The sequence below is a fragment of the Ptiloglossa arizonensis genome, chromosome 7 (genome assembly GCF_051014685.1).
Source record: "Ptiloglossa arizonensis isolate GNS036 chromosome 7, iyPtiAriz1_principal, whole genome shotgun sequence".
Lineage (NCBI taxonomy): Eukaryota > Metazoa > Arthropoda > Insecta > Hymenoptera > Colletidae > Ptiloglossa > Ptiloglossa arizonensis.
In genome coordinates, this window is record NC_135054.1 from 1 (window position 1) to 25713 (window position 25713).

Sequence of the window (25713 nt, forward strand, 5' to 3'; positions counted from 1 at the left end):
AACTCCAAATTTTCGCAGTTCTGATGCTCGAAACGAATAACTAGAACGGTCTAGGCGAAAACTACTCATACCGTTGTAATGGGGCTAGTTTCTACTTTCAGATGCAACAGAAACTTTGCGGATTGGTCAGTCCGTTCGCGAGATATGGCAGTTTTGCAGTAAGAAACGCTTGAGAAACTCCAAATTTTCGCAGTTCTGATGCTCGAAACGAATAACTAGAACGGCCTAGGGGCAAACTACTCATACCGTTGTAATGGGGCGAGTTTCTACTTTCAGATGCAACAGAAACTTTTCGGATTGGTCAATCCGTTCGCGAGATATGGCAGTTTTGAGGTAAGAAACGCTTGAGAAACTCCAAATTTTCGCAGTTCTGATGCTCGAAACGAATAACTAGAACGGTCTAGGGGAAAACTACTCATACCGTTGTAATGGGGCTAGTTTCTACTTTCAGATGCAACAGAAACTTTGCGGATTGGTCAGTCCGTTCGCGAGATATGGCAGTTTTGAGGTAAGAAACGCTTGAGAAACTCCAAATTTTCGCAGTTCTGATGCTCGAAACGAATAACTAGAACGGTCTAGGGGAAAACTACTCATACCGTTGTAATGGGGCTAGTTTCTACTTTCAGATGCAACAGAAACTTTGCGGATTGGTCAATCCGTTCGCGAGATATGGCAGTTTTGAGGTAAGAAACGCTTGAGAAACTCAAAATTTTCGCAGTTCTGATGCTCGAAACGAATAACTAGAACGGCTTAGGGGAAAACGACTCATACCGTTGTAATGGGGCGAGTTTCTACTTTCAGATGCAACAGAAACTTTGCGGATTGGTCAATGCGTTCGCGAGATATGGCAGTTTTGAGGTAAGAAACGCTTGGGAAACTCCAAATTTTCGCAGTTCTGATGCTCGAAACGAATAACTAGAACGGTCTAGGGGAAAACTACTCATACCGTTGTAATGGGGCTAGTTTCTACTTTCAGATGCAACAGAAACTATGCGGATTGGTCAATCTGTTCGCGAGATATGGCAGCTTTGAGGTAAGAAACGCTTGAGAAACTCCAAATTTTCGCAGTTCTGATGCTCGAAACGAATAACTAGAACGGTCTAGGGGAAAACTACTCATACCGTTGTAATGGGGCGAGATTCTACTTTCAGATGCAAGAGAAATTTTGCGGATTGGTCAATCCGTTCGCGAGATATGGCAGTTTTGGGGTAAGAAACGCTTGAGAAACTCAAAATTTTCGCAGTTCTGATGCTCGAAACGAATAACTGGAACGGCCTAGGGGAAAACTACTCATACCGATGTAATGGGGCGAGTTTCTACTTTCAGATGCAACAGAAACTTTGCGGATTGGTCAATCCGTTCGCGAGATATGGCAGTTTTGAAGTAAGAAACGCTTGAGGAACTCCAAATTTTCGCAGTTCTGATGCTCGAAACGAATAACTAGAACGGTCTAGGGGAAAACTACTCATACCGTTGTAATGAGGCGAGTTTCTACTTTCAGATGCAAGAGAAATTTTGCGGATTGGTCAATCCGTTCGCGAGATATGGCAGTTTTGGGGTAAGAAACGCTTGAGAAACTCACAATTTTCGCAGTTCTGATGCTCGAAACGAATAACTGGAACGGCCTAGGGGAAGACTACTCATACCGTTGTAATGGGGCGAGTTTCTACTTTCAGATGCAAGAGAAATTTTGCGGATTGGTCAATCCGTTCGCGAGATATGGCAGTTTTGGTGTAAGAAACACTTGAGAAACTCCAAATTTTCGCAGTTCTGATGCTCGAAACGAATAACTAGAACGGTCTAGGGGAAAACTACTTATACCGTTGTAATGGGGCGAGGTTCTACTTTCAGATGCAAGAGAAATTTTGCGGATTGGTCAATCCGTTCGCGAGATATGGCAGTTTTGAGGTAAGAAACGCTTGGGAAACTCCAAATTTTCGCAGTTCTGATGCTCGAAACGAATAACTAGAACGGTCTAGGGGAAAACTACTCATACCGTTGTAATGGGGCTAGTTTCTACTTTCAGATGCAACAGAAACTATGCGGATTGGTCAATCTGTTCGCGAGATATGGCAGCTTTGAGGTAAGAAACGCTTGAGAAACTCCAAATTTTCGCAGTTCTGATGCTCGAAACGAATAACTAGAACGGTCTAGGGGAAAACTACTCATACCGTTGTAATGGGGCGAGATTCTACTTTCAGATGCAAGAGAAATTTTGCGGATTGGTCAATCCGTTCGCGAGATATGGCAGTTTTGGGGTAAGAAACGCTTGAGAAACTCAAAATTTTCGCAGTTCTGATGCTCGAAACGAATAACTGGAACGGCCTAGGGGAAAACTACTCATACCGATGTAATGGGGCGAGTTTCTACTTTCAGATGCAACAGAAACTTTGCGGATTGGTCAATCCGTTCGCGAGATATGGCAGTTTTGAAGTAAGAAACGCTTGAGGAACTCCAAATTTTCGCAGTTCTGATGCTCGAAACGAATAACTAGAACGGTCTAGGGGAAAACTACTCATACCGTTGTAATGAGGCGAGTTTCTACTTTCAGATGCAAGAGAAATTTTGCGGATTGGTCAATCCGTTCGCGAGATATGGCAGTTTTGGGGTAAGAAACGCTTGAGAAACTCACAATTTTCGCAGTTCTGATGCTCGAAACGAATAACTGGAACGGCCTAGGGGAAGACTACTCATACCGTTGTAATGGGGCGAGTTTCTACTTTCAGATGCAAGAGAAATTTTGCGGATTGGTCAATCCGTTCGCGAGATATGGCAGTTTTGGTGTAAGAAACACTTGAGAAACTCCAAATTTTCGCAGTTCTGATGCTCGAAACGAATAACTAGAACGGTCTAGGGGAAAACTACTTATACCGTTGTAATGGGGCGAGGTTCTACTTTCAGATGCAAGAGAAATTTTGCGGATTGGTCAATCCGTTCGCGAGATATGGCAGTTTTGGGGTAAGAAACGCTTGAGAAACTCAAAATTTTCGCAGTTCTGATGCTCGAAACGAATAACTAAAACGGTCTAGGGGAAAACTACTCATACCGTTGTAATGGGGCTAGTTTCTACTTTCAGATGCAACAGAAACTTTTCGGATTGGTCAATCCGTTCGCGAGACATGGCAGTTTTGGGGTAAGAAACGCTTGAGAAACTCAAAATTTTCGCAGTTCTGATGCTCGAAACGAATAACTAGAACGGCCTAGGGGAAAACGACTCATACCGTTGTAATGGGGCGAGTTTCTACTTTCAGATGCAAGAGAAATTTTGCGGATTGGTCAATCCGTTCGCGAGATATGGCAGTTTTGGGGTAAGAAACGCTTGAGAAACTCAAAATTTTCGCAGTTCTGATGCTCGAAACGAATAACTGGAACGGCCTAGGGGAAGACTACTCATACCGTTGTAATGGGGCGAGTTTCTACTTTCAGATGCAAGAGAAATTTTGCGGATTGGTCAATCCGTTCGCGAGATATGGCAGTTTTGGTGTAAGAAACGCTGGAGAAACTCCAAATTTTCGCAGTTCTGATGCTCGAAACGAATAACTAGAACGGTCTAGGGGAAAACTACTTATACCGTTGTAATGGGGCGAGGTTCTACTTTCAGATGCAAGAGAAATTTTGCGGATTGGTCAATCCGTTCGCGAGATATGGCAGTTTTGGGGTAAGAAACGCTTGAGAAACTCAAAATTTTCGCAGTTCTGATGCTCGAAACGAATAACTAAAACGGTCTAGGGGAAAACTACTCATACCGTTGTAATGGGGCTAGTTTCTACTTTCAGATGCAACAGAAACTTTGCGGATTGGTCAATCCGTTCGCGAGATATGGCAGTTTTGAGGTAAGAAACGCTTGAGAAACTCCAAATTTTCGCAGTTCTGATGCTCGAAACGAATAACTAGAACGGCCTAGGGGAAAACTACTCATACCGTTGTAATGGGGCGAGTTTCTACTTTCAGATGCAACAGAAACTTTGCGGATTGGTCAATCCGTTCGCGAGATATGGCAGTTTTGACGTAAGAAACGCTTGAGAAACTCCAAATTTTCGCAGTTCTGATGCTCGAAACGAATAACTAGAACGGTCTAGGGGAAAACTACTCATACCGTTGTAATGGGGCTAGTTTCTACTTTCAGATGCAACAGAAACTTTGCGGATTGGTCAATCCGTTCGCGAGATATGGCAGTTTTGAGGTAAGAAACGCTTGAGAAACTCAAAATTTTCGCAGTTCTGATGCTCGAAACGAATAACTAGAACGGCTTAGGGGAAAACGACTCATACCGTTGTAATGGGGCGAGTTTCTACTTTCAGATGCAACAGAAACTTTGCGGATTGGTCAATGCGTTCGCGAGATATGGCAGTTTTGAGGTAAGAAACGCTTGAGAAACTCCAAATTTTCGCAGTTCTGATGCTCGAAACGAATAACTAGAACCGTCTAGGGGAAACTACTTATACCGTTGTAATGGGGCGAGATTCTACTTTCAGATGCAAGAGAAATTTTGCGGATTGGTCAATCCGTTCGCGAGATATGGCAGTTTTGGGGTAAGAAACGCTTGAGAAACTCAAAATTTTCGCAGTTCTGATGCTCGAAACGAATAACTGGAACGGCCTAGGGGAAAACTACTCATACCGATATAATGGGGCGAGTTTCTACTTTCAGATGCAACAGAAACTTTGCGGATTGGTCAATCCGTTCGCGAGATATGGCAGTTTTGAGGTAAGAAACGCTTGAGGAACTCCAAATTTTCGCAGTTCTGATGCTCGAAACGAATAACTAGAACGGTCTAGGGGAAAACTACTCATACCGTTGTAATGGGGCTAGTTTCTACTTTCAGATGCAACAGAAACTATGCGGATTGGTCAATCTGTTCGCGAGATATGGCAGTTTTGAGGTAAGAAACGCTTGAGAAACTCCAAATTTTCGCAGTTCTGATGCTCGAAACGAATAACTAGAACGGTCTAGGGGAAAACTACTCATACCGTTGTAATGGGGCGAGTTTCTACTTTCAGATGCAACAGAAACTTTGCGGATTGGTCAATCAGTTCGCGAGATATGGCAGTTTTGGGGTAAGAAACGCTTGAGAAACTCAAAATTTTCGCAGTTCTGATGCTCGAAACGAATAACTAGAACGGTCTAGGGGAAAACTACTCATACCGTTGTAATGGGGCTAGTTTCTACTTTCAGATGCAACAGAAACTTTTCGGATTGGCCAATCCGTTCGCGAGATATGGCAGTTTTGGGGTAAGAAACGCTTGAGAAACTCAAAATTTTCGCACTTCTGATGCTCGAAACGAATAACTAGAACGGTCTAGGGGAAAACTACTCATACCGTTGTAATGGGGCTAGTTTCTACTTTCAGATGCAACAGAAACTTTTCGGATTGGTCAATCCGTTCGCGAGATATGGCAGTTTTGAGGTAAGAAACGCTTGAGAAACTCCAAATTTTCGCAGTTCTGATGCTCGAAACGAATAACTAGAACGGTCTAGGGGAAAACTACTCATACCGTTGTAATGGGGCTAGTTTCTACTTTCAGATGCAACAGAAACTATGCGGATTGGTCAATCTGTTCGCGAGATATGGCAGTTTTGAGGTAAGAAACGCTTGAGAAACTCCAAATTTTCGCAGTTCTGATGCTCGAAACGAATAACTAGAACCGTCTAGGGGAAACTACTTATACCGTTGTAATGGGGCGAGATTCTACTTTCAGATGCAAGAGAAATTTTGCGGATTGGTCAATCCGTTCGCGAGATATGGCAGTTTTGGGGTAAGAAACGCTTGAGAAACTCAAAATTTTCGCAGTTCTGATGCTCGAAACGAATAACTGGAACGGCCTAGGGGAAAACTACTCATACCGATATAATGGGGCGAGTTTCTACTTTCAGATGCAACAGAAACTTTGCGGATTGGTCAATCCGTTCGCGAGATATGGCAGTTTTGAGGTAAGAAACGCTTGAGAAACTCAAAATTTTCGCAGTTCTGATGCTCGAAACGAATAACTAGAACGGTCTAGGGGAAAACTACTCATACGGTTGTAATGGGGCTAGTTTCTACTTTCAGATGCAACAGAAACTTTGCGGATTGGTCAATCCGTTCGCGAGATATAGCAGTTTTGAGGTAAGAAACGCTTGAGAAACTCCAAATTTTCGCAGTTCTGATGCTCGAAACGAATAACTAGAACGGCCTAGGGGAAAAATACTCATACCGTTGTAATGGGGCGAGTTTCTACTTTCAGATGCAAGAGAAATTTTGCGGATTGGTCAATCCGTTCGCGAGATATGGCAGTTTTGGGGTAAGAAACGCTCGAGAAACTCCAAATTTTCGCAGTTCTGATGCTCCAAACGAATAACTAGAACGGTCTAGGGGAAAACTACTTATACTGTTGTAATGGGGCGAGGTTCTACTTTCAGATGCAAGAGAAATTTTGCGGATTGGTCAATCCGTTCGCGAGATATGGCAGTTTTGGGGTAAGAAACGCTTGAGAAACTCAAAATTTTCGCAGTTCTGATGCTCGAAAGGAATAACTAGAACGGTCTAGGGGAAAACTACTTATACCGTTGTAATGGGGCGAGATTCTACTTTCAGATGCAAGAGAAATTTTGCGGATTGGTCAATCCGTTCGCGAGATATGGCAGTTTTGGGGTAAGAAACGCTTGAGAAACTCAAAATTTTCGCAGTTCTGATGCTCGAAACGAATAACTGGAACGGCCTAGGGGAAAACTACTCATACCGATGTAATGGGGCGAGTTTCTACTTTCAGATGCAACAGAAACTTTGCGGATTGGTCAATCCGTTCGCGAGATTTGGCAGTTTTGAGGTAAGAAACGCTTGAGAAACTCCAAATTTTCGCAGTTCTGATGCTCGAAACGAATAACTAGAACGGTCTAGGGGAAAACTACTCATACCGTTGTAATGGGGCTAGTTTCTACTTTCAGATGCAACAGAAACTATGCGGATTGGTCAATCTGTTCGCGAGATATGGCAGTTTTGAGGTAAGAAACGCTTGAGAAACTCCAAATTTTCGCAGTTCTGATGCTCGAAACGAATAACTAGAACGGTCTAGGGGAAAACTACTCATACCGTTGTAATGGGGCGAGATTCTACTTTCAGATGCAAGAGAAATTTTGCGGATTGGTCAATCCGTTCGCGAGATATGGCAGTTTTGGGGTAAGAAACGCTTGAGAAACTCAAAATTTTCGCAGTTCTGATGCTCGAAACGAATAACTGGAACGGCCTAGGGGAAAACTACTCATACCGATGTAATGGGGCGAGTTTCTACTTTCAGATGCAACAGAAACTTTGCGGATTGGTCAATCCGTTCGCGAGATATGGCAGTTTTGAAGTAAGAAACGCTTGAGGAACTCCAAATTTTCGCAGTTCTGATGCTCGAAACGAATAACTAGAACGGTCTAGGGGAAAACTACTCATACCGTTGTAATGAGGCGAGTTTCTACTTTCAGATGCAAGAGAAATTTTGCGGATTGGTCAATCCGTTCGCGAGATATGGCAGTTTTGGGGTAAGAAACGCTTGAGAAACTCACAATTTTCGCAGTTCTGATGCTCGAAACGAATAACTGGAACGGCCTAGGGGAAGACTACTCATACCGTTGTAATGGGGCGAGTTTCTACTTTCAGATGCAAGAGAAATTTTGCGGATTGGTCAATCCGTTCGCGAGATATGGCAGTTTTGGTGTAAGAAACACTTGAGAAACTCCAAATTTTCGCAGTTCTGATGCTCGAAACGAATAACTAGAACGGTCTAGGGGAAAACTACTTATACCGTTGTAATGGGGCGAGGTTCTACTTTCAGATGCAAGAGAAATTTTGCGGATTGGTCAATCCGTTCGCGAGATATGGCAGTTTTGGGGTAAGAAACGCTTGAGAAACTCAAAATTTTCGCAGTTCTGATGCTCGAAACGAATAACTAAAACGGTCTAGGGGAAAACTACTCATACCGTTGTAATGGGGCTAGTTTCTACTTTCAGATGCAACAGAAACTTTTCGGATTGGTCAATCCGTTCGCGAGACATGGCAGTTTTGGGGTAAGAAACGCTTGAGAAACTCAAAATTTTCGCAGTTCTGATGCTCGAAACGAATAACTAGAACGGCCTAGGGGAAAACGACTCATACCGTTGTAATGGGGCGAGTTTCTACTTTCAGATGCAAGAGAAATTTTGCGGATTGGTCAATCCGTTCGCGAGATATGGCAGTTTTGGGGTAAGAAACGCTTGAGAAACTCAAAATTTTCGCAGTTCTGATGCTCGAAACGAATAACTGGAACGGCCTAGGGGAAGACTACTCATACCGTTGTAATGGGGCGAGTTTCTACTTTCAGATGCAAGAGAAATTTTGCGGATTGGTCAATCCGTTCGCGAGATATGGCAGTTTTGGTGTAAGAAACGCTGGAGAAACTCCAAATTTTCGCAGTTCTGATGCTCGAAACGAATAACTAGAACGGTCTAGGGGAAAACTACTTATACCGTTGTAATGGGGCGAGGTTCTACTTTCAGATGCAAGAGAAATTTTGCGGATTGGTCAATCCGTTCGCGAGATATGGCAGTTTTGGGGTAAGAAACGCTTGAGAAACTCAAAATTTTCGCAGTTCTGATGCTCGAAACGAATAACTAAAACGGTCTAGGGGAAAACTACTCATACCGTTGTAATGGGGCTAGTTTCTACTTTCAGATGCAACAGAAACTTTGCGGATTGGTCAATCCGTTCGCGAGATATGGCAGTTTTGAGGTAAGAAACGCTTGAGAAACTCCAAATTTTCGCAGTTCTGATGCTCGAAACGAATAACTAGAACGGTCTAGGCGAAAACTACTCATACCGTTGTAATGGGGCTAGTTTCTACTTTCAGATGCAACAGAAACTTTGCGGATTGGTCAGTCCGTTCGCGAGATATGGCAGTTTTGCAGTAAGAAACGCTTGAGAAACTCCAAATTTTCGCAGTTCTGATGCTCGAAACGAATAACTAGAACGGCCTAGGGGCAAACTACTCATACCGTTGTAATGGGGCGAGTTTCTACTTTCAGATGCAACAGAAACTTTTCGGATTGGTCAATCCGTTCGCGAGATATGGCAGTTTTGAGGTAAGAAACGCTTGAGAAACTCCAAATTTTCGCAGTTCTGATGCTCGAAACGAATAACTAGAACGGTCTAGGGGAAAACTACTCATACCGTTGTAATGGGGCTAGTTTCTACTTTCAGATGCAACAGAAACTTTGCGGATTGGTCAGTCCGTTCGCGAGATATGGCAGTTTTGAGGTAAGAAACGCTTGAGAAACTCCAAATTTTCGCAGTTCTGATGCTCGAAACGAATAACTAGAACGGCCTAGGGGAAAACTACTCATACCGTTGTAATGGGGCTAGTTTCTACTTTCAGATGCAACAGAAACTTTGCGGATTGGTCAATCCGTTCGCGAGATATGGCAGTTTTGACGTAAGAAACGCTTGAGAAACTTCAAATTTTCGCAGTTCTGATGCTCGAAACGAATAACTAGAACGGTCTAGGGGAAAACTACTCATACCGTTGTAATGGGGCTAGTTTCTACTTTCAGATGCAACAGAAACTTTGCGGATTGGTCAATCCGTTCGCGAGATATGGCAGTTTTGAGGTAAGAAACGCTTGAGAAACTCAAAATTTTCGCAGTTCTGATGCTCGAAACGAATAACTAGAACGGCTTAGGGGAAAACGACTCATACCGTTGTAATGGGGCGAGTTTCTACTTTCAGATGCAACAGAAACTTTGCGGATTGGTCAATGCGTTCGCGAGATATGGCAGTTTTGAGGTAAGAAACGCTTGGGAAACTCCAAATTTTCGCAGTTCTGATGCTCGAAACGAATAACTAGAACGGCCTAGGGGCAAACTACTCATACCGTTGTAATGGGGCGAGTTTCTACTTTCAGATGCAACAGAAACTTTTCGGATTGGTCAATCCGTTCGCGAGATATGGCAGTTTTGAGGTAAGAAACGCTTGAGAAACTCCAAATTTTCGCAGTTCTGATGCTCGAAACGAATAACTAGAACGGTCTAGGGGAAAACTACTCATACCGTTGTAATGGGGCTATTTTCTACTTTCAGATGCAACAGAAACTTTGCGGATTGGTCAGTCCGTTCGCGAGATATGGCAGTTTTGAGGTAAGAAACGCTTGAGAAACTCCAAATTTTCGCAGTTCTGATGCTCGAAACGAATAACTAGAACGGCCTAGGGGAAAACTACTCATACCGTTGTAATGGGGCGAGTTTCTACTTTCAGATGCAACAGAAACTTTGCGGATTGGTCAATCCGTTCGCGAGATATGGCAGTTTTGACGTAAGAAACGCTTGAGAAACTCCAAATTTTCGCAGTTCTGATGCTCGAAACGAATAACTAGAACGGTCTAGGGGAAAACTACTCATACCGTTGTAATGGGGCTAGTTTCTACTTTCAGATGCAACAGAAACTTTGCGGATTGGTCAATCCGTTCGCGAGATATGGCAGTTTTGAGGTAAGAAACGCTTGAGAAACTCAAAATTTTCGCAGTTCTGATGCTCGAAACGAATAACTAGAACGGCTTAGGGGAAAACGACTCATACCGTTGTAATGGGGCGAGTTTCTACTTGCAGATGCAACAGAAACTTTGCGGATTGGTCAATGCGTTCGCGAGATATGGCAGTTTTGAGGTAAGAAACGCTTGGGAAACTCCAAATTTTCGCAGTTCTGATGCTCGAAACGAATAACTAGAACGGTCTAGGGGAAAACTACTCATACCTTTGTAATGGGTCTAGTTTCTACTTTCAGATGCAACAGAAACTTTTCGGATTGGTCAATCCATTCGCGAGATATGGCAGTTTTGGTGTAAGAAACGCTTGAGAAACTCAAAATTTTCGCAGTTCTGATGCTCGAAACGAATAACTAGAACGGTCTAGGGGAAAACTACTCATACCGTTGTAATGGGGCGAGTTTCTACTTTCAGATGCAAGAGAAATTTTGCGGATTGGTCAATCCGTTCGCGAGATATGGCAGTTTTGGGGTAAGAAACGCTTCAGAAACTCCAAATTTTCGCAGTTCTGATGCTCGAAACGAATAACTCGAACGGTCTAGGGGAAAACCACTCATACCGTTGTAATGGGGCTAGTTTCTACTTTCAGATGCAAGAGAAATTTTGCGGATTGGACAATCCGTTCGCGAGATATGGCAGTTTTGGGGTAAGAAACGCTTGAGAAACTCCAAATTTTCGCAGTTCTGATGCTCGAAACGAATAACTAGAACGGTCTAGGGGAAAACAACTTATACGGTTGTAATGGGGCGAGTTTCTACTTTCAGATGCAGGAGAAATTTTGCGGATTGGTCAATCCGTTCGCGAGATATGGCAGTTTTGGGGTAAGAAACGCTTGAGAAACTCAAAATTTTCGCAGTTCTGATGCTCGAAACGAATAACTAGAACGGTCTAGGGGAAAACTACTCATACCTTTGTAATGGGGCCAGTTTCTACTTTCAGATGCAACAGAAACTTTTCGGATTGGTCAATCCGTTCGCGAGATATGGCAGTTTTGGGGTAAGAAACGCTTGAGAAACTCAAAATTTTCGCAGTTCTGATGCTCGAAACGAATAACTAGAACGGCCTAGGGGAAAACTACTCATACCGTTGTAATGGGGCGAGTTTCTACTTTCAGATGCAACAGAAACTTTGCGGATTGGTTAATGCGTTCGCGAGATATGGCAGTTTTGAGGTAAGAAACGCTTGAGAAACTCCAAATTTTCGCAGTTCTGATGCTCGAAACGAATAACTAGAACGGTCTAGGGGAAAACAACTTATACGGTTGTAATGGGGCGAGTTTCTACTTTCAGATGCAGGAGAAATTTTGCGGATTGGTCAATCCGTTCGCGAGATATGGCAGTTTTGGGGTAAGAAACGCTTGAGAAACTCCAAATTTTCGCAGTTCTGATGCTCGAAACGAATAACTAGAACGGTCTAGGGGAAAACTACTCATACCGTTGTAATGGGGCTAGTTTCTACTTTCAGATGCAACAGAAACTATGCGGATTGGTCAATCTGTTCGCGAGATATGGCAGTTTTGAGGTAAGAAACGCTTGAGAAACTCCAAATTTTCGCAGTTCTGATGCTCGAAACGAATAACTAGAACGGTCTAGGGGAAAACTACTCATACCGTTGTAATGGGGCGAGATTCTACTTTCAGATGCAAGAGAAATTTTGCGGATTGGTCAATCCGTTCGCGAGATATGGCAGTTTTGGGGTAAGAAACGCTTGAGAAACTCAAAATTTTCGCAGTTCTGATGCTCGAAACGAATAACTGGAACGGCCTAGGGGAAGACTACTCATACCGTTGTAATGGGGCGAGTTTCTACTTTCAGATGCAAGAGAAATTTTGCGGATTGGTCAATCCGTTCGCGAGATATGGCAGTTTTGGTGTAAGAAACGCTTGAGAAACTCCAAATTTTCGCAGTTCTGATGCTCGAAACGAATAACTAGAACGGTCTAGGGGAAAACTACTTATACCGTTGTAATGGGGCGAGGTTCTACTTTCAGATGCAAGAGAAATTTTGCGGATTGGTCAATCCGTTCGCGAGATATGGCAGTTTTGGGGTAAGAAACGCTTGAGAAACTCCAAATTTTCGCAGTTCTGATGCTCGAAACGAATAACTAAAACGGTCTAGGGGAAAACTACTCATACCGTTGTAATGGGGCTAGTTTCTACTTTCAGATGCAACAGAAACTTTGCGGATTGGTCAATCCGTTCGCGAGATATGGCAGTTTTGAGGTAAGAAACGCTTGAGAAACTCCAAATTTTCGCAGTTCTGATGCTCGAAACGAATAACTAGAACGGTCTAGGCGAAAACTACTCATACCGTTGTAATGGGGCTAGTTTCTACTTTCAGATGCAACAGAAACTTTGCGGATTGGTCAGTCCGTTCGCGAGATATGTCAGTTTTGCAGTAAGAAACGCTTGAGAAACTCCAAATTTTCGCAGTTCTGATGCTCGAAACGAATAACTAGAACGGCCTAGGGGCAAACTACTCATACCGTTGTAATGGGGCGAGTTTCTACTTTCAGATGCAACAGAAACTTTTCGGATTGGTCAATCCGTTCGCGAGATATGGCAGTTTTGAGGTAAGAAACGCTTGAGAAACTCCAAATTTTCGCAGTTCTGATGCTCGAAACGAATAACTAGAACGGTCTAGGGGAAAACTACTCATACCGTTGTAATGGGGCTAGTTTCTACTTTCAGATGCAACAGAAACTTTGCGGATTGGTCAGTCCGTTCGCGAGATATGGCAGTTTTGAGGTAAGAAACGCTTGAGAAACTCCAAATTTTCGCAGTTCTGATGCTCGAAACGAATAACTAGAACGGCCTAGTGGAAAACTACTCATACCGTTGTAATGGGGCGAGTTTCTACTTTCAGATGCAACAGAAACTTTGCGGATTGGTCAATCCGTTCGCGAGATATGGCAGTTTTGACGTAAGAAACGCTTGAGAAACTCCAAATTTTCGCAGTTCTGATGCTCGAAAACGAATAACTAGAACGGTCTAGGGGAAAACTACTCATACCGTTGTAATGGGGCTAGTTTCTACTTTCAGATGCAACAGAAACTTTGCGGATTGGTCAATCCGTTCGCGAGATATGGCAGTTTTGAGGTAAGAAACGCTTGAGAAACTCAAAATTTTCGCAGTTCTGATGCTCGAAACGAATAACTAGATCGGCTTAGGGGAAAACGACTCATACCGTTGTAATGGGGCGAGTTTCTACTTTCAGATGCAACAGAAACTTTGCGGATTGGTCAATGCGTTCGCGAGATATGGCAGTTTTGAGGTAAGAAACGCTTGGGAAACTCCAAATTTTCCCAGTTCTGATGCTCGAAACGAATAACTAGAACGGTCTAGGGGAAAACTACTCATACCGTTGTAATGGGGCTAGTTTCTACTTTCAGATGCAACAGAAACTTTGAGGATTGGTCAATCTGTTCGCGAGATATGGCAGTTTTGAGGTAAGAAACGCTTGAGAAACTCCAAATTTTCGCAGTTCTGATGCTCGAAACGAATAACTAGAACGGTCTAGGGGAAAACTACTCATACCGTTGTAATGGGGCTAGTTTCTACTTTCAGATGCAACAGAAACTTTGCGGATTGGTCAATCAGTTCGCGAGATATGGCAGTTTTGAGGTAAGAAACGCTTGAGAAACTCCAAATTTTCGCAGTTCTGATGCTCGAAACGAATAACTAGAACGGCCTAGGGGAAAACTACTCATACCGTTGTAATGGGGCGAGTTTCTACTTTCAGATGCAACAGAAACTTTGCGGATTGGTCAATCCGTTCGCGAGATATGGCAGTTTTGACGTAAGAAACGCTTGAGAAACTCCAAATTTTCGCAGTTCTGATGCTCGAAACGAATAACTAGAACGGTCTAGGGGAAAACTACTCATACCGTTGTAATGGGGCTAGTTTCTACTTTCAGATGCAACAGAAACTTTGCGGATTGGTCAATCCGTTCGCGAGATATGGCAGTTTTGAGGTAAGAAACGCTTGAGAAACTCAAAATTTTCGCAGTTCTGATGCTCGAAACGAATAACTAGAACGGCTTAGGGGAAAACGACTCATACCGTTGTAATGGGGCGAGTTTCTACTTTCAGATGCAACAGAAACTTTGCGGATTGGTCAATGCGTTCGCGAGATATGGCAGTTTTGAGGTAAGAAACGCTTGTGAAACTCCAAATTTTCGCAGTTCTGATGCTCGAAACGAATAACTAGAACGGTCTAGGGGAAAACTACTCATACCGTTGTAATGGGGCTAGTTTCTACTTTCAGATGCAACAGAAACTTTGAGGATTGGTCAATCTGTTCGCGAGATATGGCAGTTTTGAGGTAAGAAACGCTTGAGAAACTCCAAATTTTCGCAGTTCTGATGCTCGAAACGAATAACTAGAACGGCCTAGGGGAAAACTACTAATACCGTTGTAATGGGGCGAGTTTCTACTTTCAGATGCAACAGAAACTTTGCGGATTGGTGAATCCGTTGGCGAGATACGGCAGTTTTGAGGTAAGAAACGCTTGAGAAACTACAAATTTTCGCAATTCTGATGCTCGAACCGAATAACTAGAACGGTCTAGGGGAAAACTACTCATACCGTTGTAATTGGGCGAGTTTCTACTTTCAGATGCAAGAGAAATTTTGCGGATTGGTCAATCCGTTCGCGAGATATGGCAGTTTTGGGGTAAGAAACGCTTGAGAAACTCCAAATTTTCGCAGTTCTGATGCTCGAAACGAATAACTAGAACGGTCTAGGGGAAAACTACTCATACCGTTGTAATTGGGCGAGTTTCTACTTTCAGATGCAAGAGAAATTTTGCGGATTGGTCAATCCGTTCGCGAGATATGGCAGTTTTGGGGTAAGAAACGCTTGAGAAACTCCAAATTTTCGCAGTTCTGATGCTCGAACCGAATAACTAGAACGGTCTAGGGGAAAACGACTCATACCGTTGTAATGGGGCGAGTTTCTACTTTCAGATGCAACAGAAACTTTGCGGATTGGTCAATGCGTTCGCGAGATATGGCAGTTTTGAGGTAAGAAACGCTTGTGAAACTCCAAATTTTCGCAGTTCTGATGCTCGAAACGAATAACTAGAACGGTCTAGGGGAAAACTACTCATACCGTTGTAATGGGGCTAGTTTCTACTTTCAGATGCAACAGAAACTTTGAGGATTGGTCAATCTGTTCGCGAGATATGGCAGTTTTGAGGTAAGAAACGCTTGAGAAACTCCAAATTTTCGCAGTTCTGATGCTCGAAACGAATAACTAGAACGGCCTAGGGGAAAACTACTAATACCGTTGTAATGGGGCGAGTTTCTACTTTCAGATGCAACAGAAACTTTGCGGATTGGTGAATCCGTTGGCGAGATACGGCAGTTTTGAGGTAAGAAACGCTTGAGAAACTACAAATTTTCGCAATTCTGATGCTCGAACCGAATAACTAGAACGGTCTAGGGGAAAACTACTCATACCGTTGTAATTGGGCGAGTTTCTACTTTCAGATGCAAGAGAAATTTTGCGGATTGGTCAATCCGTTCGCGAGATATGGCAGTTTTGGGGTAAGAAACGCTTGAGAAACTCCAAATTTTCGCAGTTCTGATGCTCGAAACGAATAACTAGAACGGTCTAGGGGAAAACAACTTATACGGTTGTAATGGGGCGCGTTTCTACTTTCAGATGCAGGAGAAATTTTGCGGATTGGTCAATCCGTTCGCGAGATATGGCAGTTTTGGGGTAAGAAACGCTTGAGAAACTCAAAATTTTCGCAGTTCTGATGCTCGAAACGAATAACTAGAACGGTCTAGGGGAAAACTACTCATACCTTTGTAATGGGTCTAGTTTCTACTTTCAGATGCAACAGAAACTTTTCGGATTGGTCAATCCGTTCGCGAGATATGGCAGTTTTGGGGTAAGAAACGCTTGAGAAACTCAAAATTTTCGCAGTTCTGATGCTCGAAACGAATAACTAGAACGGCCTAGGGGAAAACTACTCATACCGTTGTAATGGGGCGAGTTTCTACTTTCAGATGCAACAGAAACTTTGCGGATTGGTTAATGCGTTCGCGAGATATGGCAGTTTTGAGGTAAGAAACGCTTGAGAAACTCCAAATTTTCGCAGTTATGATGCTCGAAACGAATAAGTAGAACGGTCTAGGGGAAAACAACTTATACGGTTGTAATGGGGCGAGTTTCTACTTTCAGATGCAGGAGAAATTTTGCGGATTGGTCAATCCGTTCGCGAGATATGGCAGTTTTGGGGTAAGAAACGCTTGAGAAACTCCAAATTTTCGCAGTTCTGATGCTCGAAACGAATAACTAGAACGGCCTAGGGGAAAACTACTAATACCGTTGTAATGGGGCGAGTTTCTACTTTCAGATGCAACAGAAACTTTGCGGATTGGTCAATCCGTTCGCGAGATATGGCAGTTTTGAGGTAAGAAACGCTTGAGAAACTCCAAATTTTCGCAGTTCTGATGCTCGAAACGAATAACTAGAACGGTCTAGGGGAAAACTACTCATACCGTTGTAATGGGGCGAGTTTCTACTTTCAGATGCAAGAGAAATTTTGCGGATTGGTCAATCCGTTCGCGAGATATGGCAGTTTTGGGGTAAGAAACGCTTGAGAAACTCAAAATTTTCGCAGTTCTGATGCTCGAAACGAATAACTAGAACGGTCTAGGCGAAAACTACTCATACCGTTGTAATGGGGCTAGTTTCTACTTTCAGATGCAACAGAAACTTTGCGGATTGGTCAATCCGTTCGCGAGATATGGCAGTTTTGGGGTAAGAAACGCTTGAGAAACTCAAAATTTTCGCAGTTCTGATGCTCGAAACGAATAACTAGAACGGTCTAGGGGAACACTACTCATACCGTTGTAATGGGGCTAGTTTCTACTTTCAGATGCAACAGAAACTTTTCGGATTGGTCAATCCGTTCGCGAGATATGGCAGTTTTGGGGTAAGAAACGCTTGAGAAACTCAAAATTTTCGCAGTTCTGATGCTCGAAAGGAATAACTAGAACGGCCTAGGGGAAAACTACTCATACCGCTGTAATGGGGCGAGTTTCTACTTTCAGATGCAACAGAAACTTTGCGGATTGGTCAATCCGTTCGCGAGATATGGCAGTTTTGGGGTAAGAAACGCTTGAGAAACTCAAAATTTTCGCAGTTCTGATGCTCGAAACGAATAACTAGAACGGTCTAGGGGAACACTACTCATACCGTTGTAATGGGGCTAGTTTCTACTTTCAGATGCAACAGAAACTTTTCGGATTGGTCAATCCGTTCGCGAGATATGGCAGTTTTGGGGTAAGAAACGCTTGAGAAACTCAAAATTTTCGCAGTTCTGATGCTCGAAAGGAATAACTAGAACGGCCTAGGGGAAAACTACTCATACCGTTGTAATGGGGCGAGTTTCTACTTTCAGATGCAACAGAAACTTTGCGGATTGGTCAATGCGTTCGCGAGATATGGCAGTTTCGATGTAAGAAACGCTTGAGAAACTCCAAATTTTCGCAGTTCTGATGCTCGAAACGAATAACTAGAACGGCCTAGGGGAAAACTACTAATACCGTTGTAATGGGGCGAGTTTCTACTTTCAGATGCAACAGAAACTTTGCGGATTGGTCAATCCGTTCGCGAGATATGGCAGTTTTGAGGTAAGAAACGCTTGAGAAACTCCAAATTTTCGCAGTTCTTATGCTCGAAACGAATAACTAGAACGGTCTAGGGGAAAACTACTCATACCGTTGTAATGGGGCGAGTTTCTACTTTCAGATGCAAGAGAAATTTTGCGGATTGGTCAATCCGTTCGCGAGATATGGCAGTTTTGGGGTAAGAAACGCTTGAGAAACTCAAAATTTTCGCAGTTCTGATGCTCGAAACGAATAACTAGAACGGTCTAGGGGAAAACTACTCATACCGTTGTAATGGGGCTAGTTTCTACTTTCAGATGCAACAGAAACTTTTCGGATTGGTCAATCCGTTCGCGAGATATGGCAGTTTTGGGGTAAGAAACGCTTGAGAAACTCAAAATTCTCGCAGTTCTGATGCTCGAAACGAATAACTAGAACGGCCTAGGGGAAAACTACTCATACCGTTGTAATGGGGCGAGTTTCTACTTTCAGATGCAACAGAATCTTTGCGGATTGGTCAATGCGTTCGCGAGATATGGCAGTTTTGAGGTAAGAAACGCTTGAGAAACTTCAAATTTTCGCAGTTCTGATGCTCGAAACGAATAACTAGAACGGTCTAGGGGAAAACTACTCATACCGTTGTAATGGGGCGAGTTTCTACTTTCAGATGCAAGAGAAATTTTGCGGATTGGTCAATCCGTTCGCGAGATATGGCAGTTTTGGGGTAAGAAACGCTTGAGAAACTCCAAATTTTCGCAGTTCTGATGCTCGAAACGAATAACTAGAACGATCTAGGGGAAAACTACTTATACCGTTGTAATGGGGCGAGTTTCTACTTTCAGATGCAACAGAAACTTTGCGGATTGGTCAATGCGTTCGCGTGATATGGCAGTTTTGGTGTAAGAAACGCTTGAGAAACTCAAAATTTTCGCAGTTCTGATGCTCGAAACGAATAACTAGAACGGTCTAGGGGAAAACTACTCATACCGTTGTAATGGGGCGAGTTTCTACTTTCAGATGCAAGAGAAATTTTGCGGATTGGTCAATCCGTTCGCGAGATATGGCAGTTTTGGGGTAAGAAACGCTTCAGAAACTCCAAATTTTCGCAGTTCTGATGCTCGAAACGAATAACTCGAACGGTCTAGGGGAAAACCACTCATACCGTTGTAATGGGGCTAGTTTCTACTTTCAGATGCAAGAGAAATTTTGCGGATTGGACAATCCGTTCGCGAGATATGGCAGTTTTGGGGTAAGAAACGCTTGAGAAACTCCAAATTTTCGCAGTTCTGATGCTCGAAACGAATAACTAGAACGGTCTAGGGGAAAACTACTTATACCGTTGTAATGGGGCGAGTTTCCACTTTCTGCTGCAAGAGAAATTTTGCGGATTGGTCAATCCGTTCGCGAGATATGGCAGTTTTGGGGTAAGAAACGCTTGAGAAACTCAAAATTTTCGCAGTTCTGATGCTCGAAACGAATAACTAGAACGGCCTAGGGGAAAACTACTCATACCGTTGTAATGGGGCGAGTTTCTACTTTCAGATGCAACAGAAACTTTGCGGATTGGTCAATGCGTTCGCGAGATATGGCAGTTTTGAGGTAAGAAACGCTTGAGAAACTTCAAATTTTCGCAGTTCTGATGCTCGAAACGAATAACTAGAACGGTCTAGGGGAAAACTACTCATACCGTTGTAATGGGGCGAGTTTCTACTTTCAGATGCAAGAGAAATTTTGCGGATTGGTCAATCCGTTCGCGAGATATGGCAGTTTCGGGGTAAGAAACGCTTGAGAAACTCAAAATTTTCGCAGTTCTGATGCTCGAAACGAATAACTGGAACGGCCTAGGGCAAAACTACTCATACCGTTGTAATGGGGCGAGTTTCTGCTTTCAGATGCAACAGAAACGTTGTGGATTGGTCAATCCGTTCGCGAGATATGGCAGTTTTGAGGTAAGAAACGCTTGAGAAACTCCAAATTTTCGCAGTTCTGATGCTCGAAACGAATAACTAGAACGGTCTAGGGGAAAACTACTCATACCGTTGTAATGGGGCGAGTTTCTACTTTCAGATGCAACAGAAACTTTTCGGATTGGTCAATGCGTTCGCGAGATATGGCAGTTTTGAGGAAAGAAACGCTTGAGAAACTCCAAATTTTCGCAGTTCTGATGCTCGAAACGAATAACTAGAACGGTCTAGGGGAAAACCACTCATACCGTTGTAATGGGGCGAGATTCTACTTTCAGATGCAAGAGAAATTTTGCAGATTGGTCAATCCGTTCGCGAGATGTGGCAGTTGCGGGGTAAGAAACGCTTGAGAAACTCGAAATTTTCGCAGTTCTGATGCTCGAAACGAATAACTAGAACGGTCTAGGGGAAAACTACTCATACCGTTGTAATGGGGCTAGTTTCTACTTTCAGATGCAACAGAAACTATGCGGATTGGTCAATCTGTTCGCGAGATATGGCAGTTTTGAGGTAAGAAACGCTTGAGAAACTCCAAATTTTCGCAGTTCTGATGCTCGAAACGAATAACTAGAACGGTCTAGGGGAAAACTACTCATACCGTTGTAATGGGGCGAGTTTCTACTTTCAGATGCAACAGAAACTTTTCGGATTGGTCAATGCGTTCGCGAGATATGGCAGTTTTGAGGAAAGAAACGCTTGAGAAACTCCAAATTTTCGCAGTTCTGATGCTCGAAACGAATAACTAGAACGGTCTAGGGGAAAACCACTCATACCGTTGTAATGGGGCGAGATTCTACTTTCAGATGCAAGAGAAATTTTGCAGATTGGTCAATCCGTTCGCGAGATGTGGCAGTTTCGGGGTAAGAAACGCTTGAGAAACTCCAAATTTTCGCAGTTCTGATGCTCGAAACGAATAACTAGAACGGTCTAGGGGAAAACTACTCATACCGTTGTAATGGGGCTAGTTTCTACTTTCAGATGCAACAGAAACTATGCGGATTGGTCAATCTGTTCGCGAGATATGGCAGTTTTGAGGTAAGAAACGCTTGAGAAACTCCAAATTTTCGCAGTTCTGATGCTCGAAACGAATAACTAGAACGGTCTAGGGGAAAACTACTTATACCGTTGTAATGGGGCGAGTTTCCACTTTCTGCTGCAAGAGAAATTTTGCGGATTGGTCAATCCGTTCGCGAGATATGGCAGTTTTGGGGTAAGAAACGCTTGAGAAACTCAAAATTTTCGCAGTTCTGATGCTCGAAACGAATAACTAGAACGGCCTAGGGGAAAACTACTCATACCGTTGTAATGGGGCGAGTTTCTACTTTCAGATGCAACAGAAACTTTGCGGATTGGTCAATGCGTTCGCGAGATATGGCAGTTTTGAGGTAAGAAACGCTTGAGAAACTTCAAATTTTCGCAGTTCTGATGCTCGAAACGAATAACTAGAACGGTCTAGGGGAAAACTACTCATACCGTTGTAATGGGGCGAGTTTCTACTTTCAGATGCAAGAGAAATTTTGCGGATTGGTCAATCCGTTCGCGAGATATGGCAGTTTCGGGGTAAGAAACGCTTGAGAAACTCAAAATTTTCGCAGTTCTGATGCTCGAAACGAATAACTGGAACGGCCTAGGGCAAAACTACTCATACCGTTGTAATGGGGCGAGTTTCTGCTTTCAGATGCAACAGAAACGTTGTGGATTGGTCAATCCGTTCGCGAGATATGGCAGTTTTGAGGTAAGAAACGCTTGAGAAACTCCAAATTTTCGCAGTTCTGATGCTCGAAACGAATAACTAGAACGGTCTAGGGGAAAACTACTCATACCGTTGTAATGGGGCGAGTTTCTACTTTCAGATGCAACAGAAACTTTTCGGATTGGTCAATGCGTTCGCGAGATATGGCAGTTTTGAGGAAAGAAACGCTTGAGAAACTCCAAATTTTCGCAGTTCTGATGCTCGAAACGAATAACTAGAACGGTCTAGGGGAAAACCACTCATACCGTTGTAATGGGGCGAGATTCTACTTTCAGATGCAAGAGAAATTTTGCAGATTGGTCAATCCGTTCGCGAGATGTGGCAGTTGCGGGGTAAGAAACGCTTGAGAAACTCGAAATTTTCGCAGTTCTGATGCTCGAAACGAATAACTAGAACGGTCTAGGGGAAAACTACTCATACCGTTGTAATGGGGCTAGTTTCTACTTTCAGATGCAACAGAAACTATGCGGATTGGTCAATCTGTTCGCGAGATATGGCAGTTTTGAGGTAAGAAACGCTTGAGAAACTCCAAATTTTCGCAGTTCTGATGCTCGAAACGAATAACTAGAACGGTCTAGGGGAAAACTACTCATACCGTTGTAATGGGGCGAGTTTCTACTTTCAGATGCAACAGAAACTTTTCGGATTGGTCAATGCGTTCGCGAGATATGGCAGTTTTGAGGAAAGAAACGCTTGAGAAACTCCAAATTTTCGCAGTTCTGATGCTCGAAACGAATAACTAGAACGGTCTAGGGGAAAACCACTCATACCGTTGTAATGGGGCGAGATTCTACTTTCAGATGCAAGAGAAATTTTGCAGATTGGTCAATCCGTTCGCGAGATGTCGCAGTTTCGGGGTAAGAAACGCTTGAGAAACTCCAAATTTTCGCAGTTCTGATGCTCGAAACGAATAACTAGAACGGTCTAGGGGAAAACTACTCATACCGTTGTAATGGGGCTAGTTTCTACTTTCAGATGCAACAGAAACTATGCGGATTGGTCAATCTGTTCGCGAGATATGGCAGTTTTGAGGTAAGAAACGCTTGAGAAACTCAAAATTTTCGCAGTTCTGATGCTCGAAACGAATAACTAGAACGGTCTAGGGGAAAACTACTCATACCGTTGTAATGGGGCGAGTTTCTACTTTCAGATGCAACAGAAACTTTGCGGATTGGTCAATCAGTTCGCGAGATATGGCAGTTTTGGGGTAAGAAACGCTTGAGAAACTCAAAATTTTCGCAGTTCTGATGCTCGAAACGAATAACTAGAACGGTCTAGGGGAAAACTACTCATACCGTTGTAATGGGGCTAGTTTCTACTTTCAGATGCAACAGAAACTATGCGGATTGGTCAATCTGTTCGCGAGATATGGCAGTTTTGAGGTAAGAAACGCTTGAGAAACTCCAAATTTTCGCAGTTCTGATGCTCGAAACGAATAACTAGAACGGTCTAGGGGAAACTACTTATACCGTTGTAATGGGGCGAGATTCTACTTTCAGATGCAAGAGAAATTTTGCGGATTGGTCAATCCGTTCGCGAGATATGGCAGTTTTGGGGTAAGAAACGCTTGAGAAACTCAAAATTTTCGCAGTTCTGATGCTCGAAACGAATAACTGGAATGGCCTAGGGGAAAACTACTCATACCGATATAATGGGGCGAGTTTCTACTTTCAGATGCAACAGAAACTTTGCGGATTGGTCAATCCGTTCGCGAGATATGGCAGTTTTGAGGTAAGAAACGCTTGAGAAACTCAAAATTTTCGCAGTTCTGATGCTCGAAACGAATAACTAGAACGGTCTAGGGGAAAACTACTCATACGGTTGTAATGGGGCTAGTTTCTACTTTCAGATGCAACAGAAACTATGCGGATTGGTCAATCTGTTCGCGAGATATGGCAGTTTTGAGGTAAGAAACGCTTGAGAAACTCCAAATTTTCGCAGTTCTGATGCTCGAAACGAATAACTAGAACGGCCTAGGGGAAAACTACTTATACCGTTGTAATGGGGCGAGTTTCCACTTTCTGATGCAAGAGAAATTTTGCGGATTGGTCAATCCGTTCGCGAGATATGGCAGTTTTGGGGTAAGAAACGCTTGAGAAACTCAAAATTTTCGCAGTTCTGATGCTCGAAACGAATAACTAGAACGGCCTAGGGGAAAACTACTCATACCGTTGTAATGGGGCGAGTTTCTACTTTCAGATGCAACAGAAACTTTGCGGATTGGTCAATGCGTTCGCGAGATATGGCAGTTTTGAGGTAAGAAACGCTTGAGAAACTTCAAATTTTCGCAGTTCTGATGCTCGAAACGAATAACTAGAACGGTCTAGGGGAAAACTACTCATACCGTTGTAATGGGGCGAGTTTCTACTTTCAGATGCAAGAGAAATTTTGCGGATTGGTCAATCCGTTCGCGAGATATGGCAGTTTCGGGGTAAGAAACGCTTGAGAAACTCAAAATTTTCGCAGTTCTGATGCTCGAAACGAATAACTGGAACGGCCTAGGGCAAAACTACTCATACCGTTGTAATGGGGCGAGTTTCTGCTTTCAGATGCAACAGAAACGTTGTGGATTGGTCAATCCGTTCGCGAGATATGGCAGTTTTGAGGTAAGAAACGCTTGAGAAACTCCAAATTTTCGCAGTTCTGATGCTCGAAACGAATAACTAGAACGGTCTAGGGGAAAACTACTCATACCGTTGTAATGGGGCGAGTTTCTACTTTCAGATGCAACAGAAACTTTTCGGATTGGTCAATGCGTTCGCGAGATATGGCAGTTTTGAGGAAAGAAACGCTTGAGAAACTCCAAATTTTCGCAGTTCTGATGCTCGAAACGAATAACTAGAACGGTCTAGGGGAAAACCACTCATACCGTTGTAATGGGGCGAGATTCTACTTTCAGATGCAAGAGAAATTTTGCAGATTGGTCAATCCGTTCGCGAGATGTGGCAGTTGCGGGGTAAGAAACGCTTGAGAAACTCCAAATTTTCGCAGTTCTGATGCTCGAAACGAATAACTAGAACGGTCTAGGGGAAAACTACTCATACCGTTGTAATGGGGCTAGTTTCTACTTTCAGATGCAACAGAAACTATGCGGATTGGTCAATCTGTTCGCGAGATATGGCAGTTTTGAGGTAAGAAACGCTTGAGAAACTCCAAATTTTCGCAGTTCTGATGCTCGAAACGAATAACTAGAACGGTCTAGGGGAAAACTACTCATACCGTTGTAATGGGGCGAGTTTCTACTTTCAGATGCAACAGAAACTTTTCGGATTGGTCAATGCGTTCGCGAGATATGGCAGTTTTGAGGAAAGAAACGCTTGAGAAACTCAAAATTTTCGCAGTTCTGATGCTCGAAACGAATAACTAGAACGGTCTAGGGGAAAACTACTCATACCGTTGTAATGGGGCTAGTTTCTACTTTCAGATGCAACAGAAACTTTTCGGATTGGTCAATCCGTTCGCGAGATATGGCAGTTTTGAGGTAAGAAACGCTTGAGAAACTCCAAATTTTCGCAGTTCTGATGCTCGAAACGAATAACTAGAACGGTCTAGGGGAAAACTACTCATACCGTTGTAATGGGGCTAGTTTCTACTTTCAGATGCAACAGAAACTATGCGGATTGGTCAATCTGTTCGCGAGATATGGCAGTTTTGAGGTAAGAAACGCTTGAGAAACTCCAAATTTTCGCAGTTCTGATGCTCGAAACGAATAACTAGAACGTTCTAGGGGAAACTACTTATACCGTTGTAATGGGGCGAGATTCTACTTTCAGATGCAAGAGAAATTTTGCGGATTGGTCAATCCGTTCGCGAGATATGGCAGTTTTGGGGTAAGAAA